General features: G+C 39.3%; 1 protein-coding gene across 2 annotated transcripts in view; it reads right to left on the reverse strand.

Annotated features, from left to right (window-relative positions):
• Window positions 1–805: 805 nt before the first annotated feature.
• Window positions 806–17,678, reverse strand: part of CDK14 (cyclin dependent kinase 14) — a 564,775-nt gene continuing 547,902 nt past the window's right edge. For both annotated transcript variants that reach the window (XM_090287257.1, XM_090287258.1), the window contains one exon: window positions 806–4,200. The gene's annotated coding sequence lies outside the window, so the exon portion shown is untranslated. The remainder of the gene's footprint in view (window positions 4,201–17,678) is intronic.

A 17,678-nucleotide genomic window follows, 5' to 3' on the forward strand; every position in this document is an offset into this window, starting at 1 on the left:
CTCTACCCCCCTCCCTTCATCCAACACCTTGCCCACCCCCGGGTCCTTTTAACATGAGACTTGAACTTTGATTTTTACCTTCAAGGGTAATTATTTTTAAATCACCAAATACCCTATCTATAGATTGATGACTGTATCTGACATGAACTTTATGAGCAATTTATCAATTCATGGGGTTCATCTGGGGTTATGAAGCTGACAGATGTGACCAGAAGGAGGTGATAGAAATGACGCCAGCCTCCCAAGGCAACATTGTAAATCCCAGTGTGAGCTCCGCGCCCATCCAGGTGCAGGCGCCGCTTAGCAGGTGCTCAGGTGTGCTCAGCTCGGAGAACAGAACGCTTCTGGCAGAATGTCTGCGGGCTGAAGCTTTGATTTGTATTCAGTGGAGAGTAACCTACACACCTCATTTTAGGATATATGGGAGAAAAAAAAAGGAAGGAAAAAGAGGTAATACAAGATAAATAGGGTTGTCATTAAACAAAACCAGATTGGCTCCATGCATAGAACACATGGCGAATGCAAGTAAGGAGCTGGGGACTATCAAGAAGATCTTCCAACTCACGAGATTTGGTTTGCACAGCCTCTGCCACTTTACCTAGATTTGGCCTAGCAAATCAAGGACAGGGAGGGTTTCAAAGACTCCTGGAATATTCCAGCTAACTCCCTCCTTTCCATATCCGAGAGCATTGTGAGTTTGGTCTCTTATTTTCGAGAATGGTTGTGTCTGACAGTTTTCAAGACCATACTTCTTTAACACAGTGTATGGTGCTTGGGGTACCCACCAAAAAGATGTACCAAAAAAAGATTCTGCTATATTTTATTCCATATCATGTTACAAGAAAACAACAGTGACAGCGGACAAACCATTACATCTTTCATAATACAGACAAATTACAATTGGTAACATATATGCAACATGTATTAATCCATTCTCCTTGCTATGTGTCATTTTGAAGTTTACTAGTTTTCTGAATGATGCTAGCACATTTCTTAGGTACCAACCCCCTGTTAGAAAGCACACATCTCAGTGTATCATACAGAAAAAAATTAAAAGATAAAAGAAAAAAATCCACTCCCAACTAGAGAATGTAGATTTTATATGTGCCTCTAAAATATGCTGCTGTAGGAAGGGAATGAGAATAGGAGACTGCTGATTTTTTTTGCCTTTTTCTTTTTTTGTGTGTGTGTGTGTATGCAAATTGCAAGGCAGCAATATATGTGGTTTCCCCTGCCTACAAACCAGTAAAGGAGATGGAAGATATGCACGATTATGCAGCATATTCCTCTTTATAGGGGGCAGGCAATAATCTACCCCAGTATGTACAGCCTAAACTTCCTCTTATATAACAAAGATTACAAAATCAGTAATATTCACAGGTGAGTATCTTATATAGACACATAACCTAGAGTATTGATTACACTGGCCATCACGTACACACTGAGGAAAGGATACCCAGAGGCTTGATTCCTCTGCAAGCCTGGAGGCGCCCCTGGAAACTTTTCTCATCACTCTTACGAGGTAGAAATAGCTTCTCACCCTTGTATCAGTGGATGGACAGCCACCCCTGTTTTATGCCCCCTGCTTCTTTTGAGCACTGCAAACATTTTTTTTCATGTCCTACATATCTTGTGTTTTTAAGTCAACCATACTGTTCCTTTAAGAACATGGAAATGAAGTTCCACATTTCCTTTCAGAATACTGTGTGTGCAGTGATGCTGCATTGATACAATCCCCATGCTAATGCATTCTTACTAGTCCAGCTGTTTGAATTCAAACTACTCCTTCATATAAAAATAATCTCACAAAACATTCCAGTGCTTTCTCAACAGAATAATAAATCTGCTAATAAACACATTCTGCCACAGTTTTCATGGCTGCCCTCAGCTACAGAAGGTGGGAAAGGAAGGGGAGTGAGATGTGATTGCAAATGGGAGAGGAGAGAAGAGAGACAAACCAAACTTTGGATGTTCTGTACTGATGACAGGGATGGGGAATGAAAGTTCCTAAGACCTTCTGAGTGGTATTTGTCTGTAATAAAACAGACCCCTCCCCCCAACCCCCCGAGTACAATTATGTTTCATTTCCCAAGGGAAGCTGCCTATGACAGGGGCATAGATCTCTGAGTGACTCTAACATTCCTAATTGAAGTCTTTTAACACTTAATATTTATTAAATAGCAAGATTTAATCACCAGTTTTGCTCTTGGTTTAAACTCAGTAAAATACAAAAGTTATGCTCTCCACCAAATGAATAATTCAAGACAGATCACCGGCAAGGCTGTTTTAAATTGCATGTAAGGGTTTCTTCTCCATATTTACTGTAAGAAATCCTAATTTAAATACACGTTAAATCAAAATACCTCTAAAGACTTCCAGTGACTTGGAATGTATGAAAGAGGAATGGGAAAGATTTCCAGGTAACAAATAGTACACATTCTAGCCTTGGGTAACTTTTGCTCTCTTTAACATCAATCAGTAAATAATTCATCACTTAACACTTAGAAGCTTACAATGAATGCTACTTCTGGATAGGATGGATTGTGACCTTGAATATATTATATACTCACACCCCACTCCAGGGAAGGTACCATTTAATATTTAGGAATTCTGGGTCCAATTCTCTAGGTATAATGGGATTAACTATAGAAAAGCTTTGCCCTTACTTGACTCTCGGAGAAAGTCTTTGTCAACAACTGGCTCATAATTCCTAGACTTGATCTCCCAAAGTGGGATGTATTTGAAGTGCTTGGTCTCTCCTTTCTGACTAATAGGACAATGTAAAACAATGTACATGAAGTACTTCCATAGGAATTTGTGTCCTGAGGAGCTAGGTTTCATGCTTTAGATAAATTTCCTAACCACCCCCTTGGCCTCAGGGATTCTGAGGATTCTAGGACTCTGCAGCGAGGCCTGTCCCCCTGGCAGACAGCCCACATCAGACAGCCTTCCCTAGGGATCAAAGCTCAGCAAATGCCCAATCCACCTTTCCCTCCAAGTCACATACTCGCCTCATCCTCCAAGGCCTCTCAGTTCCTTAAACAGGGGAAGCTGGGCCTTTCTTTTTCTCCTTCCCATCTTTAAAGCAAGACTCCTGTATTGCTTCTAAAACCTGCATTCAAACAGTTTTTCCAGGAGACGGTTTAAAGTTAGCATACCCAATGATGGCTTCCAATCAGCTTGGAATGTTTTTTAAAAAAATGTAATTGAAAGGTGCTTTGGTATAAATGAGCCAATTTTTAACTCTGGATCACTCTGTAGTTTGGTTTTTAAATGTTAACTAGCAAAGATGGCTTTCCAAACTCATCCAACAGATCCAGTTCTTGTGCATCCAAGTTTTAAACATTCTGTTCCTTACTCTTTTCTCCACTAAGAAAACACAAAGTGTAAAAGAGTGGACGGAAAAAAGAAGATGTTGACAAGACCCAGAAAATATGTAAAAAGTTACTTCAATCTCCAGACACTGAAAAGTAAGTAAGCAATTTATCCCTGTCTTTGTTCTTAATGCTTGATGGCTGTTTCTTCACTTCCAACCTACTTGGAAAACAGTCAGGCTATGTGGCTTGAAAATGCTAAGCAGATTCTGATATCCTATATAAATGTGTGGTATTTCCAAGGAAAAAACCACACTTGCAAATGTCCTCAAAAGGTAGGTGACAAGCGGGGCCCCATGACCTGGGACCAAGTTGTTAAGTCAGTCCGAGAACATGGGTTTGCTTTAGCTGAACATTTCCTTACTTGTGGTTGCAAAATGTACACTGGTCTCAAGGAAAGCACACATTGTTTTATGCCACTCTGTGGCTTTCAAGTACAGATATTACTGAAGAAGTGTGAACTCCAAATGTGTTGTCTTAATGTATTTAAGACATGGTTGGTAAAAGCATAAAAACCTTTACAGAGATGCTGCGCTGCAGAGGGAAATCAAACAAAATCAAACACAAAAGACTGAAAAATACATGCCATGTGTCAGTAAGCAAAGCTTAATCTTCACATAGTTCTTGGAAATCACAAGGTATCCAAATGCGTGCAAGGTTTTAAATAAATTGCAGAGAAAACAGGGTCTTGCCAGCCTCAATTTCCTTGTAAGTGAAATCCACCACAGGGAGAGAAAGGAAAATGATCCATGATTCCCTTCCTATTATTGGCCACTTCATTCATGGTTTGTTTCTTTTTTCTTCCCAGAATGATGACAGCTTAATCCTGGAAGGAGGAAAAGAGCAAATTGTTATAGGGTAAGAAAAAAAAAAATCTTATATCATTCATTTTTCCTAAATTACATGAGACATCAAAATTGGTCTGGCCAAAGTGAGCTTATCCGTTTTCTCCACAGCTACCCCAAGCACATGTCTCTGAGGCAAAGTTGTCTCCTTCACCAAAACAGTTCTTCTAATATGATAAACAAAGGTTCTGACTGCATCTACTTCCCTTCAAAGAATTTAACTCCATGAATTGAAATGATCTAACCTCATCTTGGATTAATATAGAGAACTCAGAAAATTTCCTTCCCCAAATAATCAGTGGTAATACTGGTCTTAATTAAGTGCGTATAGCATCATATAGACTATTGAAAGTACATGTTATCATGTTCATTTTTATGAACAAGAAAGAGAAAAATGGATGGATCACATATATGCTTTAAAAAACCCCCAGCTGTCTCTAGTTCCTCCATTGCCTATCATCAGACCTAGTTTCAGTAGAAAGAAAATTGGCCAGAAGGGCCCAAACTGCTAACCTCTTGCCAACTTCCTACATATGACTGTGCATTTTCAATGATGCCTGCTAAAAGTCAGTAGTTATTTCCACGTGAATCGTTTGAGAAAAGAGAAGGATTGTTTACTCTGCTCCTGTCCACATTTCTTTCTGGTCCTTAAGCATTTTCACAGAATCTCTAGGATGGGGAAAAGATGTCTTGCCAGGCAAGGTAAAAAGAACCATTCCTAGGTTCAAGTCACATAACCCAGAGAGTCGATCCATTAGTTCACTGAATCCCAGAATCAACTCATCATCTCCATTTAGAAGCCTGAGGTCATGAGACGGGATCAGGCCTGCCTGTCGTCTTCTACAGTGGCACACTGTCATCTTCCCAGGTAGAGAAGAAACCTTATTAGCCTTTTGTGGAGAACTCACAGTGCGGTCGCCCCCTGCTGCCCATGTGGGCTATCATGACAAGGACTTCACCCTCGCATAGCACCACCTTGAACAAGAAAGCAAAAAACTCCCATCTTACAGCTGAGAGGAGCATCCTCTCCACCTTCTACTCATTTTTCCTATTTACTATGATGATTTTTTGGAAGGTTAACCTTCCATCCTTTTTTAAATTGTGCTGATATTCATATAACAAAATTAACCACTTGAAAGCATATATTTACAATGTTGTGCAACCATCACCTCTATCTTGTTCCAAACCATTTTGTCATCCCCCAAAGGGACTCCATATCCTTTGAACAGTCACACCCTTTCTCCCCCTGCCCCGGCTCCTGACAACCACTAATCTGCTTTCTGTGTATTTACCTATTCTGGATATTTCATATAAATGGAATCACACAATGTGTAGCCTATTGTGTTTTTAAAATTCATCTATATTGTAGCATGAATCAGTACTTCATTTTTTAATGTTAAATAATATTCCATTTTATGGACATACCACATATCCATTCATGAGTTGGTGCACATCTGGGCTGTTCTCAAATTTTGGCTATTGTGAAGAGTGCTGCTATGAATATTCATGTACAATACCTGTTTTCAATTGTTTTGGGTAAATAATAGAGTGAAATCGCTGGGTCATATGGCAATCCTGTCTTTAACTTTTTGAGAAACTGGCAAACTGTTTTCCACAGTGGATACACCATTTTATATTCCCACTTGGCAATATACAAATGCTCCAATTTCTTCACACCCTTACTACCATTTGTTACTTTCTATTTTCTGTTTTTTCTTTATTATAGACAGACATCCTAGTGGGTGTGAACTGCCATCTCACTGTAGTTTTGTTAAAAGATTTTATTTATTTATTTTTAGAGACAGGGGAAGGGAGGGAGAAAGAGAGGAAGAGAATCATCAATGTGTGGTTGTCTCTTGCAGGCCCCCAACCTACACATGTGCCCTGGCCAAGAATCGAACAGGCAACCCTTTGGTTTGTAGGCTGGTGCTCAATCCACTGAGCCACACCAGTCAGGGTTCACTATAGTTTTGATTTGCATTTCCCTAATTATTAGTGATATTAAGCACCTTTTCACATGTTTCTTGGCCACTTGTCTATCTTTGGAGAAATATCTATCCCAGTCCTTTGCCCATTTTTAAATTGAGTTGTCTTTTTGTTGCTGAGTTGTAGGAGTTCTTTACATAGTTGTATCTCTCTCTCTCTCTCTCTTTTTTTTTCTTATCCTCACCTGAGGACATTTTTCCCCCCCATTGCTTTTAGAGAAGAAAGGAGAGAGGAAGGGAGATAGAGAAACCCTGATGTGAGCAAGAGAGAATAATCAATTGGTTGTCACCTGTATGCACCCTCATGGGCCACTGCCCAAACTGAGGCTTGAACCTGCAACCTAGGTATGTGTCCTGACCAGAAATTGAACGCACAACCTTTTGGTTATGGGCAGCACTCCAACCAACTGAGCCACACTGGCCAGAGCTATATATTATATCTTGATTTGGAAATATTTACTGCCTTCCTGTGGATTGCCTTTTACTATGTTGATAGTGTTCTTTGATGCACAAAACATTTTAATTTGAATGAAATCCAATATATCCATTTTTTATATCGTTGCTTGTGGTTTTGGTGTCATATCTGAAAATCTATTGCCAAATCTAGAGTTATAAAGACTTACCCCTATGTTTTCTTCTAAGAGTTTAGTCCTTAGATATAGATTTTCAATTCATTTTGAGTTCATTTTGTTATGTGGTGAGAGGTAGGGGTAACGTTTCATTCTTAAGAGTTCTCTGTGTTTGGTGACTAAGCCAAATGTAAACAAAATTCCTTACCTTATGTTTCTGAGAGAGGTGTGGGGCTGGGGGGACATGCCTGGGGGGAGATGAATACCACACATAGGCCCTTTGCTACCACTCAGCTTAAACTCCTCAGTTTTTATACCAAACACCTGCTACTTGTGGAACAGTTCTCTATCTGGCTCACTAGGCCATCCCTCATCCCTGCCAGGTTGTCCAGATACACCTTTATCAAACCTCTTCTTAAAAAGTCACCGTCCTAGGAGAAATTATTACATGAAAACTATTGCCTTAGTTCCCATCCCACACCTTGCTCTTCCAGGGAAATGAAGAAAATCTACCGTTTGCTGTACCTGTTGCTCCCATGTAATCATGCATTCTGATTTAGGCATATAACATCTTTTCTGAGGTCCAGAGCATCAAGGTGAGAAAGAGCCCTTGTCCCTGTAGCACTTAACCATACCTGTTTACAGGCTTCTTCAGTCATTCCCCAATCCCACTACCAATCTTGATATTTTTATTAAGCAGATAACAGAAATGCCTTTTCTGTTCCATGTCACATAAACAGCAGCTAAGTTTCAAGCTCTTCCGATGCCTTCCCACCCTTGCCAAACAGGAGTGTGGGTTTGTTCAGACACCTGCTTGCCTAGGTATGGAGGTCCTATAGCCACATCCAAATGATATACGTAGTCATTGTCTGACTCTCCTCCACTCCACCATTTTAATCAAGAGATGCGGACCTGGTCTTCAAGCTGACCTCCTGAACTAGTGACTCCATTTAGTCCCTCTTCAGGTATGAGGACACTGCCTGTGAGGGATCAAGTAAGGGGCAGGTGGCATCATTATATTCTTGATTAAACTTGGTTTTGTTGACCACTGTGCCTTTAGAGCATGGCCCAGACCCAGCTCAGGTAGTTGGTACACAGTTGTTGAATGCATAAAAAGGGAAAAGGTAGAATCTGAAAATGAGGGAGTAGAAGATGGTCTCAGATGCAGTTTCCTTGTGGCACCTTTCCTGAAGGCGAACGCTGTGCCTGTGCTCTTGCTGAAAGAGCACATTGCCAGGGTCAGAGCAAGCCATCCACAGATAAACCGACAGCCCAGCAAGGTAGGTAGGATTAACACCTCCCTATAGGCCAGCCTTTTAAAAACCCATGGCATTCTATTTGAAAAGAATGCTTTGCTTTTCAGTATATGTGATTTCGGGCAACAATAAATTATGTTGGTGTGTTAGTATCCTGTTGGGTTGATATCAGATTTTTTTTTAAGCCATTGATGGTGTTTGTCCTTGTCTCTGTCCTGATTCTTTAAGTGTAATCTCTAGAAGAATCACATGTACCTAACCCAGGGCATAAGCAGAATAGGATAATAAAGGATCACATATAATAATAGTAATTGGATAAAAACGGTGAACACAGTGATTATGGAAAAGGCCACTTAGTTAGGTTTGAGGTCAGACATTTAATGAAAGGATCCAATAATTTAAAAAAATAAGAGAGGTGCCAATAAGAGCTAGACTCTTTCCCACCTCTGTGAGGTGACTCTCCAGCCCAAATTGTGCCAAGTGCCCTGACATTGTTCACCAGTGGCATGCGATATCCCTTCTCCCTCCTTGGGCAATATCACTATCAGTTTCAATTTTCAAGGACTACAGGTAGGTGGGTGAGTTTACTGCTAGAAAAATTCTTTAAAACTGAAACATAATCCTACATGCAATGGGTAGGGATGTGGGCGGAAGGAGAGAGGATATATGACGTTCACAGAGAAGCAAAATACAATAGCACTGTAAATCCTTCCCTTACATTTAATAGATTATTGAAATACACTGCACATACAATACAAATGAACAGTGAATATAAATTATAAGCTCAACTATGTGCACATAAGCTCATAGGTATATAAATTATGAGATTAATGGATGTCATTTTTATCTTGCTTTCAGCTTTTCCAGGGTTATTTCTCTAGAAACAAATGTTTTAAACAAGAAATTGGACTTTATTGATAAAATCCTTATTCAGAAATATCTACATAGAGCTTCTCGGCTATAAATATTAATTAATTGGATCGCTTGTACCCATAATGCAACTTTGTTCTGACCCATGTGCCCTATGAACTAGATATTTTTTGGATTCAATTTTCTTAAAACCAACTGTCAGCATCATGTGATGGAGGAGATGAAAAATGAAAATGAGCAGTCCCGCTGCGCAGGTGGGTGACCTGTGGGAGAGAGTCTGCCTGGTAGGATTGTTACAGGAACCATCAGACACAGACCAATTGATTAGATCATCTCATACCCGCCACCAACTAGGCTCAAGAGACTAATTAGAGAGAGTACTGCCTGCGCAGGCACCCCATTGACACCTAATTTGCTCAGCCAAAGCCTTTGGGGAAAATGTATTATCTCTGCAGCTGCACTTCATGCATTTCTGATTCGAGGCATAAGCAAGGAGTGCTTCATCATTCTTTTGACCAAACTGAATGCAGAGCGCTTAAGTGCTAAAAGCAAGCAAACAGACCCAAATTAAAAATGGGCCAGGCTCTTTCCAATTCCCTCAGTGCTCCCCATTAAATCTCCATGTGTACATACACACGTACACCCCTACGCCCACGTGAAGTTTTCTCGCCAGTGGGTTGACAGAGTCAAGGGCCCCAGCTTAGGGTGCTTCCGTGTAATCAGATGCTCTCTCTTTCGTTAGCCTATTTACGCACTCTAAGGTATTGTGTTTGTTTTACTCTTTTCCTTAAATTATTTAAAAATTTTTTTTTCCCTGCTGCATTTCCCCTCCACAAAGTATTTGTTTTTCTACAGGCAGATTCTGGACCATTCCACCCCCTGCTCCGCCCTGCCACCCTGGCCTCCTCAACTAACCCCCACTGGAGAGAAGTGATTGTTTTGGTTCCAAATTAAAACAACTGTACGTTTTCCTTTCATCGCCTACATTGTGAACAGGATATTCATCAGGATGTATGTGGAGCTGTAGGGTAATCCGCTCAGTTCTATTTGAGAGACTTCTTTGTAAAAAGATGCCTAACCAAGAGGGTAGAGAATTACTAAATTGGATGGAAAGAAAGCTACCTCATGATAGTAGAGACAGCATAGAATTATAAAGTAATTAAGTTCTCTTCAAGAAAAACAATGTCCATCATTCGACCAAGTTTAACTTTTATCTGTTCCTAAACTAGAAAATTAATTTCAACCTTCTTTTCTAATGTAGAATCCAAGTCACTGGTATATCAAGAGGCATTTAAAGATAGGTATGTAATTTATTACATGCTTTAAAAAAAGAAATAAAAGTTAAAAATCCGGACAGAGTGTAAAAATTAGGGCATAATTTGCCAAATTCAGTGGTTATGACAAATGAAGTTTCATAATACTGGAATAAAAAAACAAACCAAACCAAAACAAAACAAAAAACCCAGCAGGGCCTGTGATGGTAGTGTTCTAGAGGAGACTTACTGATTCCACGCCTTTCCACTCACATGTTGGATGAATTACGTACTCATGTGTTCTGGTAAATCACAGGTCTGTTTTGTAATTTTCACATTTATTTTATTCTTAATAATTCAGTGAAGACTTTGGGAGATAATTTTAGCTGTCTACTTTTAAAGTACGTTCAAAATTGGCCTAAATTAGGCATACAGGTAGTCAGAGGATTCCAGTAACCATCAGAGTGAATATTTTTTGAAGGTATATGGAGAGTAATTGTGGGGGAGATGTTTGAAAACAGTTAGAAAATCATGGCTTTAACTAACACATAGAACCATCTATAGCATTTATTCTGTTTTCATGGAAGCGGAGTTTAGAAAGCTTCCTTTCCCTAACTACCATATCAAGAAAAGTTCACATGAAAAATAAGCTGGAAAAATAAAATCTGCCAGGCTGTGCCACTCTGGGTTCAATTTTGCTTAAAATACTAAGAAAAATGGCCAAGCTAATATTTTTGTACCTAATTCATCTTCAAACAGAGTTGGTTCCTGTAGAAAATTAAGTCCACAAACAAGGTTGCTAAACCCTAAGCACCTAGGCAAGTCCAAATCTCTCTGAAGGAAAAAATCCTTTCTATACACAATTACACACACATATGACCTATATTCGTTTGTATCAGTGTTAACATATACTCAAATTTTATACTATAAACTTTATATGGATGTTGGACTCAAAATGACAAATTTTAAATTTCACACTGATTTCTAAAAATGTGGGACAACTCAATTTCTTCATCTTCTTGAGTGAGTTTAATTATATTATGATTTGACTAAAATATAGGTTTTCTTTTAGAACATCTGAAATCAGTGTTTTCCAGTTATTTTAACATTGCATTGAAGCTCTTTGGGGGGTGGGAAGAAATGGGATGAAACAGAAAGAAGTAGAAAATTAGTGAAATCTATTTCTGTAACTTATTTCTGATTTATGATAATCATGCTCCTTCTCCCAATAGAAGAGAGCAAATCTTTGAGACCAGCTAGAGAATATTAATTAAAATGAATTCAGAGGTAGACAGGCTTTTGTTTTAAGCTTAACAGAAGGTCCATCATTCAAAATAGCTTAAATCCTTTAAGTTGAAAGCTGTTTGGTAACATCCATATGGATGCACAGTGCATTAATTGCAGCAACTTTGCACATTTAAAGCTTCATGCCAAAGTGGTGATCTTAATTAAAATTTTTTAGGCAAAGCTACAAGTCTAACATTTCAAAACAAAGAATTTCTCACATGAGGAGAGTGACTTAACATATCATTTCAATAATCATCACTATCAATGGACATTTATTAAAATTCCCATTAAAGACCAGGCATTATATGATGTGTAATTAGCTGTGGTTGAAAAGAATGCTCTATTTTAATGGTGTTGCTATTTATTAAATCAAATTTATGTAAATATAAAACACTGGTCATATTTTAGACACATGTGGACTAAAAGGATGGTAATTCTGGGAGTATGTTCTATCTCAGAGAGGACAAAAAAAGTGCAGGGAAAGTACTGACCTGGGTTTTGTAAGAACTACCAAGACACAGTTAATTTTTTTTAAAAGATCATATATATATGTACAGTATTCCCTCACTTATCGTGGGTATTACATTCTAGACCCCCCTATGATAGGTGAAAATCCACGAAGTAGAAACTTTACATTTTAGTATTTATATATATTTAAGGCTTTATAGACCCTTCCCACACACTTATAAACCGTTCCCAGTCCCTCATTAACCTTTCCCACTCCCTTATTAACCTTTTCCACACTTTTATAAATACTACCTATGTTCTTAAACATATTCTACACTCTTAAACCTACGTAACTTTAACAACATATGTATACATTACCACAAAATCGCGCGATATAGCAAAAAATACGCGATAAATAAATATAATATTTTAAAAAATCCCGCGGTATAGTGAGGCCGCGAGAAGTGAACTGTGATATAGAGAGGGACTACTGTATATATGTATTCATATATAAAATCATACACACAAAAATATACTGTAAGGTTTGCAGTGGCTAATTGAAACAGTTTTAATGGCAAAGTTAAGAATAGAAAAGCCTTCATCAAACATGGCTTATTCTTTTCAAGGATTTCATATTTGAAGCTTTATTTGCTCAGCATACCTTTACAATTGACTGGCTCCCAAGTGGGTATAAATTGATTAAATAGGATTCTGACACTTTAACCTTTTTAATATATTACAGTCCTACTAAACTATATTTAAATAAACCAAATACATGTAACCCAGCAGCATGTGCATTTTTAAAAACTTAAAACACACACACACAAATCTCATAAACATTTAAGTATTTAACAGTTAGAAAAACACAAGGGTTCAGGTCTGATTTTAATTAAAAGATCTGAGAGATGTGACTTCATTTTTGGGTGGATTTTTTTTTCATATTAAAACTTGTCTAGTATTACTATCCAAAGTGTTGAGGTGCAGAAAGTTTTCATGCTAAAGGTTTTGAATTCATTATATACATGATGACCAATTTGAATCTGTCTCATGACCCATCTTATCCAGCAGAAATTTGCAAAGCTAAAACACACATTTCTGTGGTATAAAATAGATGGCCCATGATTGGTAAATAGAAAATGGTGTCAGCATAAACCAAAAGCTGTGTTGGTTCATGGGAGAGATTCCTTCCCAATGTGAGGGCTTTGAGTCACCAACTCGCAATAGCCATGTGCAGGGGACAAACACATTTGCATACAAGCTGAGGAGGTGTATGGAACTGCACGTGCCGTCCATTTACCCCACATGCTTCCTCTTGCTTGGTTGAGCTACATGCTCTGTCTTGGAATTCACTGTTTATTGCACAATTCTCCCAGATCTTGGCACATTTTGTCTTTTCATCCAAAGTTGGGCATCCCCAACTCTTCCATCCAACTTCTATCACCTATAAATTGTGCTAGTATTTCTATTAATTTTTTAAAAGATTTTATTTATTTATTTTTATAGAGAGGGGAAGGTAGGGAGAAAGAGAAGGAGAAACATCAATGTGTGATTGCCTCTCACATGCACCCATCTGGGGACGTGGCCTATAACTCAGGCTTGCCCTAACTGGAAATCGAACTGGCGACCCTTTGTTTTACAGGCCAGCACTCAATCTACTGAGCCATACCAGCTGGGGCTATTAGTGTATTTTTTTTTAACAGCCTTTGTGAGTGTTATGTGCTGGAGACTAAATGTTTGTGTCCCCCCAAATTCATAAGTTGAAATCTAATCCCTAATATGATCATATTTCGAGGTGGATCCTTTGGAAGGAAATTAGGTCATAAGAGCAGAGACCACATGAATGGGATTAGTGCCTTTATAAAAAAGACCCCAGCAAGAAGGAGAAGAGGGTCCTCACCAGACATAATCTGCCAGTGCCTTGATCTTGGACTTCCTAGCCTCCAGACTGTGAGACATAAATGTCTGTTGTTTATAAGCTGCCCAGTCTAAGTTATTCTGTTGTGGGAGCATGAACAGACCAACATGAATATATTTTGATTGGTCTGCCCCTTACTCTATATTTTCCCATAAGCCATATATTTTTATTGTGGTATTTTGATGAACACAGGTAGGAGCATGGATATCATACTATAGCAGAAACATCTATTCTTGTGGGGCACATTCTGATACTGTCACACGGTGACACATTGTGGACACTACCATAGCACATCATTTCCACCAGGACATGTCTGCTGTCAGCAAGGAGGGTCCAACAAGTCCATGCTGAGGGCTGCTGACACCAGAGAACCAGTTAAGCTCCCTACCAGCTCTTTTTCACGTCGCTGCGCCACAACGCAAACAGTGCCAAGGAACAACTCTCAGCAAAGGATAAATCACTGAGCACTGACTCAGGGAAGCTGAGACTTTATCTCCACGTGAAATCATTTAAACTATGTGCTCTCCACAACAATATAAGTGGTTATTTTAAAGTATTTTGATACTGGTTATTTTACTATAACAAGTTGCTATATTTCAATAATACCCAAGATGAATTCCAGTACATTCAATAAGGGGACATGAGCACCATCAGGAGAAATAAATATCAGCACCGTGTGCTAATGTAGTATTTTCTCCTATCTAAAGTACATTTCCATTTATCCTCTCATTCAGTGCAAGTGCCTGAAAAATAGGACCGTGACTTTAAGAAGAGAAGAGATTTTATAAACCACTTCAAAAAAAAGTTCTAATCCTTTTAGTCACTAGTTCAATGTCTTCTGGCATACCCGCAGCAAGAGGTCTGCTCACGGTGTAACTACCCACAGCATTCACTATAGGAAACGCCGCCTTTACAGGAACTGGGGTGACTGTCTGTCCTGGTTTTTAGGATGAAGGGGATTTCCAGGACACAGAACTTTCCGTTTTGAAACCGGGGAAAACCAGACTGAGTTGGTCACCCTAATAGAAACAACAGGATTGATATGTTGTAATTTCCAAGTTTATTATAAAAACAGAACCAGCAAGCTTGGCACTTTACTACATCAACTAAAACACACTGGCATTCCAATCTCAAAGTGTGCGTCACCAGAGTATTACAGATGCTAAACACCGAGGCTGGCAAAAGATTTGTTGATGAAAAGGTAGGAACTGAGCCTGTAGCCTTCTCTCCTCTCCACCCTTCCATGGGAATTTTCAGTCCTCTCCTTGACTCTGTTTGAGACCTTCCTCTCTAAGTTTCTCGTTGGGGCCTCAGTGGATCCCATTCTGCTCTAATGAGGCTGCTGAATTTAAGACCATCAGTGGGTTCTTGACCACAATCCTCAGTTGCACTGCCAATAAATCTATCTATTTAAATACACACATGTGGCGTGGAGGAGATGGATAAGGCCACCACTCTCAAGTGACAAGAAGCCTAAATAACACCCGAATCTCTGCGGCAAATGACTCCCCACTCAGTGTGCAGCGGCAGAGCCTATTTCAATGCAGAAGACACTTACTGCATCTATTTTTCATCAAAGCACAGTGTTTAGTGTGAAGGGGCAGACGGTACAAGGACAATAAAAGCAAAATGCCAGTGGTGGTCTGGAGCTGGCGTGAACTGGCTTACAAGTGTCGAATGTTAAAATTTTCAGGAATTTTGCAAGCTGGTTGTTAAACACAGTCACCCTTGAAATTGGCAATGGAAGGAGGGATTATACCATGAGCTACAAGACAAGCATGACCAATTAGGGCTTTTCTGCTTTCTTTCTGGAGAACTGGCTGTTAAATATTTACCAACAGACCACTGCTGTCCTTAGGAGCCTCAAAAGTTTGGAAGGGGATGCTGGCCAAGACAACCTATAAGTCCAAATGGAAAATGGAAGTATCAACCTAGAGGTACCAATATAGTGAGGAAGAACTGGGCTTTGAAAGATAAATAAAAGTTTAATGTGTAGAAAGGGAGGAAGCAGGACATTCTTGAATGTCAAGGGCTTGTGAAGTGGTAAATGGCCAACGAATGGAGTAGACTCATAAGTACATGTTAGAAAGCAGATGCAGGGGAAGGTGTGAGGGTAGGTGGGGGCAGTGGCGCGGAGGGCCTTCCATGCTCTGGTTACCAGTTTGGGCTTTATCTGTGTATAGTGAGGAGGCCTTAGAGGCTGCTGAGCTGGGAGTCCCCAGGTTCTAACCCAAGAGCAGCTGTGTACTCTTCACACAGATAAAGGCTCAGCTGCTCCTATGAAGTCTGTAGATGAAGAGTTGTCTTCTTCAGGATGCTACTGAATTAGATAATGCAATTGGTTCTTCAAGTAACTACTGCGATTGCTCACAATGCACCAGGTTTGTCACACTTAGTGGGGAAAGGTCTTATTCTGCCTGTGAGAAATATTCAGGGTGTCCTGGACTAATGATGACATAGAAACCACATTTCTTCCCAAGGACCGCATTTTTAAAAATATAGCCCATGGAGATAATTTGGACATTTTCATGCACCAGCAAGATTCTTTAGATAATAAATAGTTTGTTCATGTGTGTCTTTATATTTGTCTATGCATTTAAAAGAAAAGGGAAAAAATATGCACTTACTCCTAGCTATGCTACTCTGCTGTCCTTTATGACTCAAACATGATTTACTGTTTTCGATTAGCACACAACCTCAGACAGACTTTAAATTGCAGCCTTTGGAGTTAGGAAACACTGTCAAATCTTTTAAAAAGCAACTGCAATGAATTAGAAAATGTCATCACTACAGTTTGTCTTGCTTCACTGTGGTTGCACGATGTGGACTAGGAGTTTCAGCTCATTAAAAATGTGAAGCCTGTAATGTCTGATGAATAAGACATTCACATCAACATAATTGGTTTCTTCCTGGTATAAAACAATTAAAGTGCCAACAGCTCAGTGGTTTAGTGGCAAAGCAAAGAACAGTGGTTGCAGGCCTGGGGTCAAACACTTCCATTGGCAGTAGAGCTGGAGAATGCAGTGACAGTAGCCAGCATACACCAGACTCCAGGGATTAAGTGATGCTTCAGGCGTTTTTAGTGACCACTTGTGGCAAACTGAAACAAAAGCACCAATGGAGTTAAGTGTATTGAACTCCTATTGTTAAAGGCAATGCAATACCCTTTTGCCTTGCCCCAAAGCAGAATCCCCCACACCATGTGGTAAGTCAGGAATGTGACATCTTCTCTTCCACACCTGTGCACGGGAGCACATCCCCGAAAGCTCTTATTTCCTCTTCGCACAGATGCTAAAGAACAAAGTCATGTCTTGTCTGGGTTATGCTGTTTGTTTTCCAGTCTGCTGGCATTAAAATTGTACCCTAAGCACCTATCATGTTTCACGATGCTGTTAAGGTCTTTTCAAAAGTTGTGATTTTGAACACTGGGGTCATTTGGAAGAAAAAATAAAGCAGATCTAGTGCTTCATGTTATCATGGGGAAAATATCACCCGAGTTCCATTTTAGACATAACAATTAAATAGAATGTATATTGTATGAAGTATACAAATGTGAAACAAACAAAATAAAACAATCCAATCAACTCCTGTAAGCTGTTTTGGTTTTGTTCCTTTTGAAATTCTTAGATGTAATGGCTCTGCAAGAGATTTCCGAACAATAAGCAAGGGCCTGAGATGCTGAAAAGGAAAGGCTCTTTGTTTTGTAATTACTAACCTCCTGAGTTTTAGTTTTAGGGTTTATAACATTCTCTTAAGCAATTACTGAGTACTTTGGCCCAGTCAGGATATAAAACTACTCATGCTTGGATTAACATGGTAAAGTTAAATTTCATCTCTCTCAGTCCTTCCTTATTAGGAAAAATTCTAACAGGTTGAT

Source organism: Furipterus horrens, unplaced genomic scaffold (assembly GCF_987537825.1).
Source record: "Furipterus horrens unplaced genomic scaffold, mFurHor1.1.pri manual_scaffold_9, whole genome shotgun sequence".
In the NCBI taxonomy this organism is placed as follows: domain Eukaryota; kingdom Metazoa; phylum Chordata; class Mammalia; order Chiroptera; family Furipteridae; genus Furipterus; species Furipterus horrens.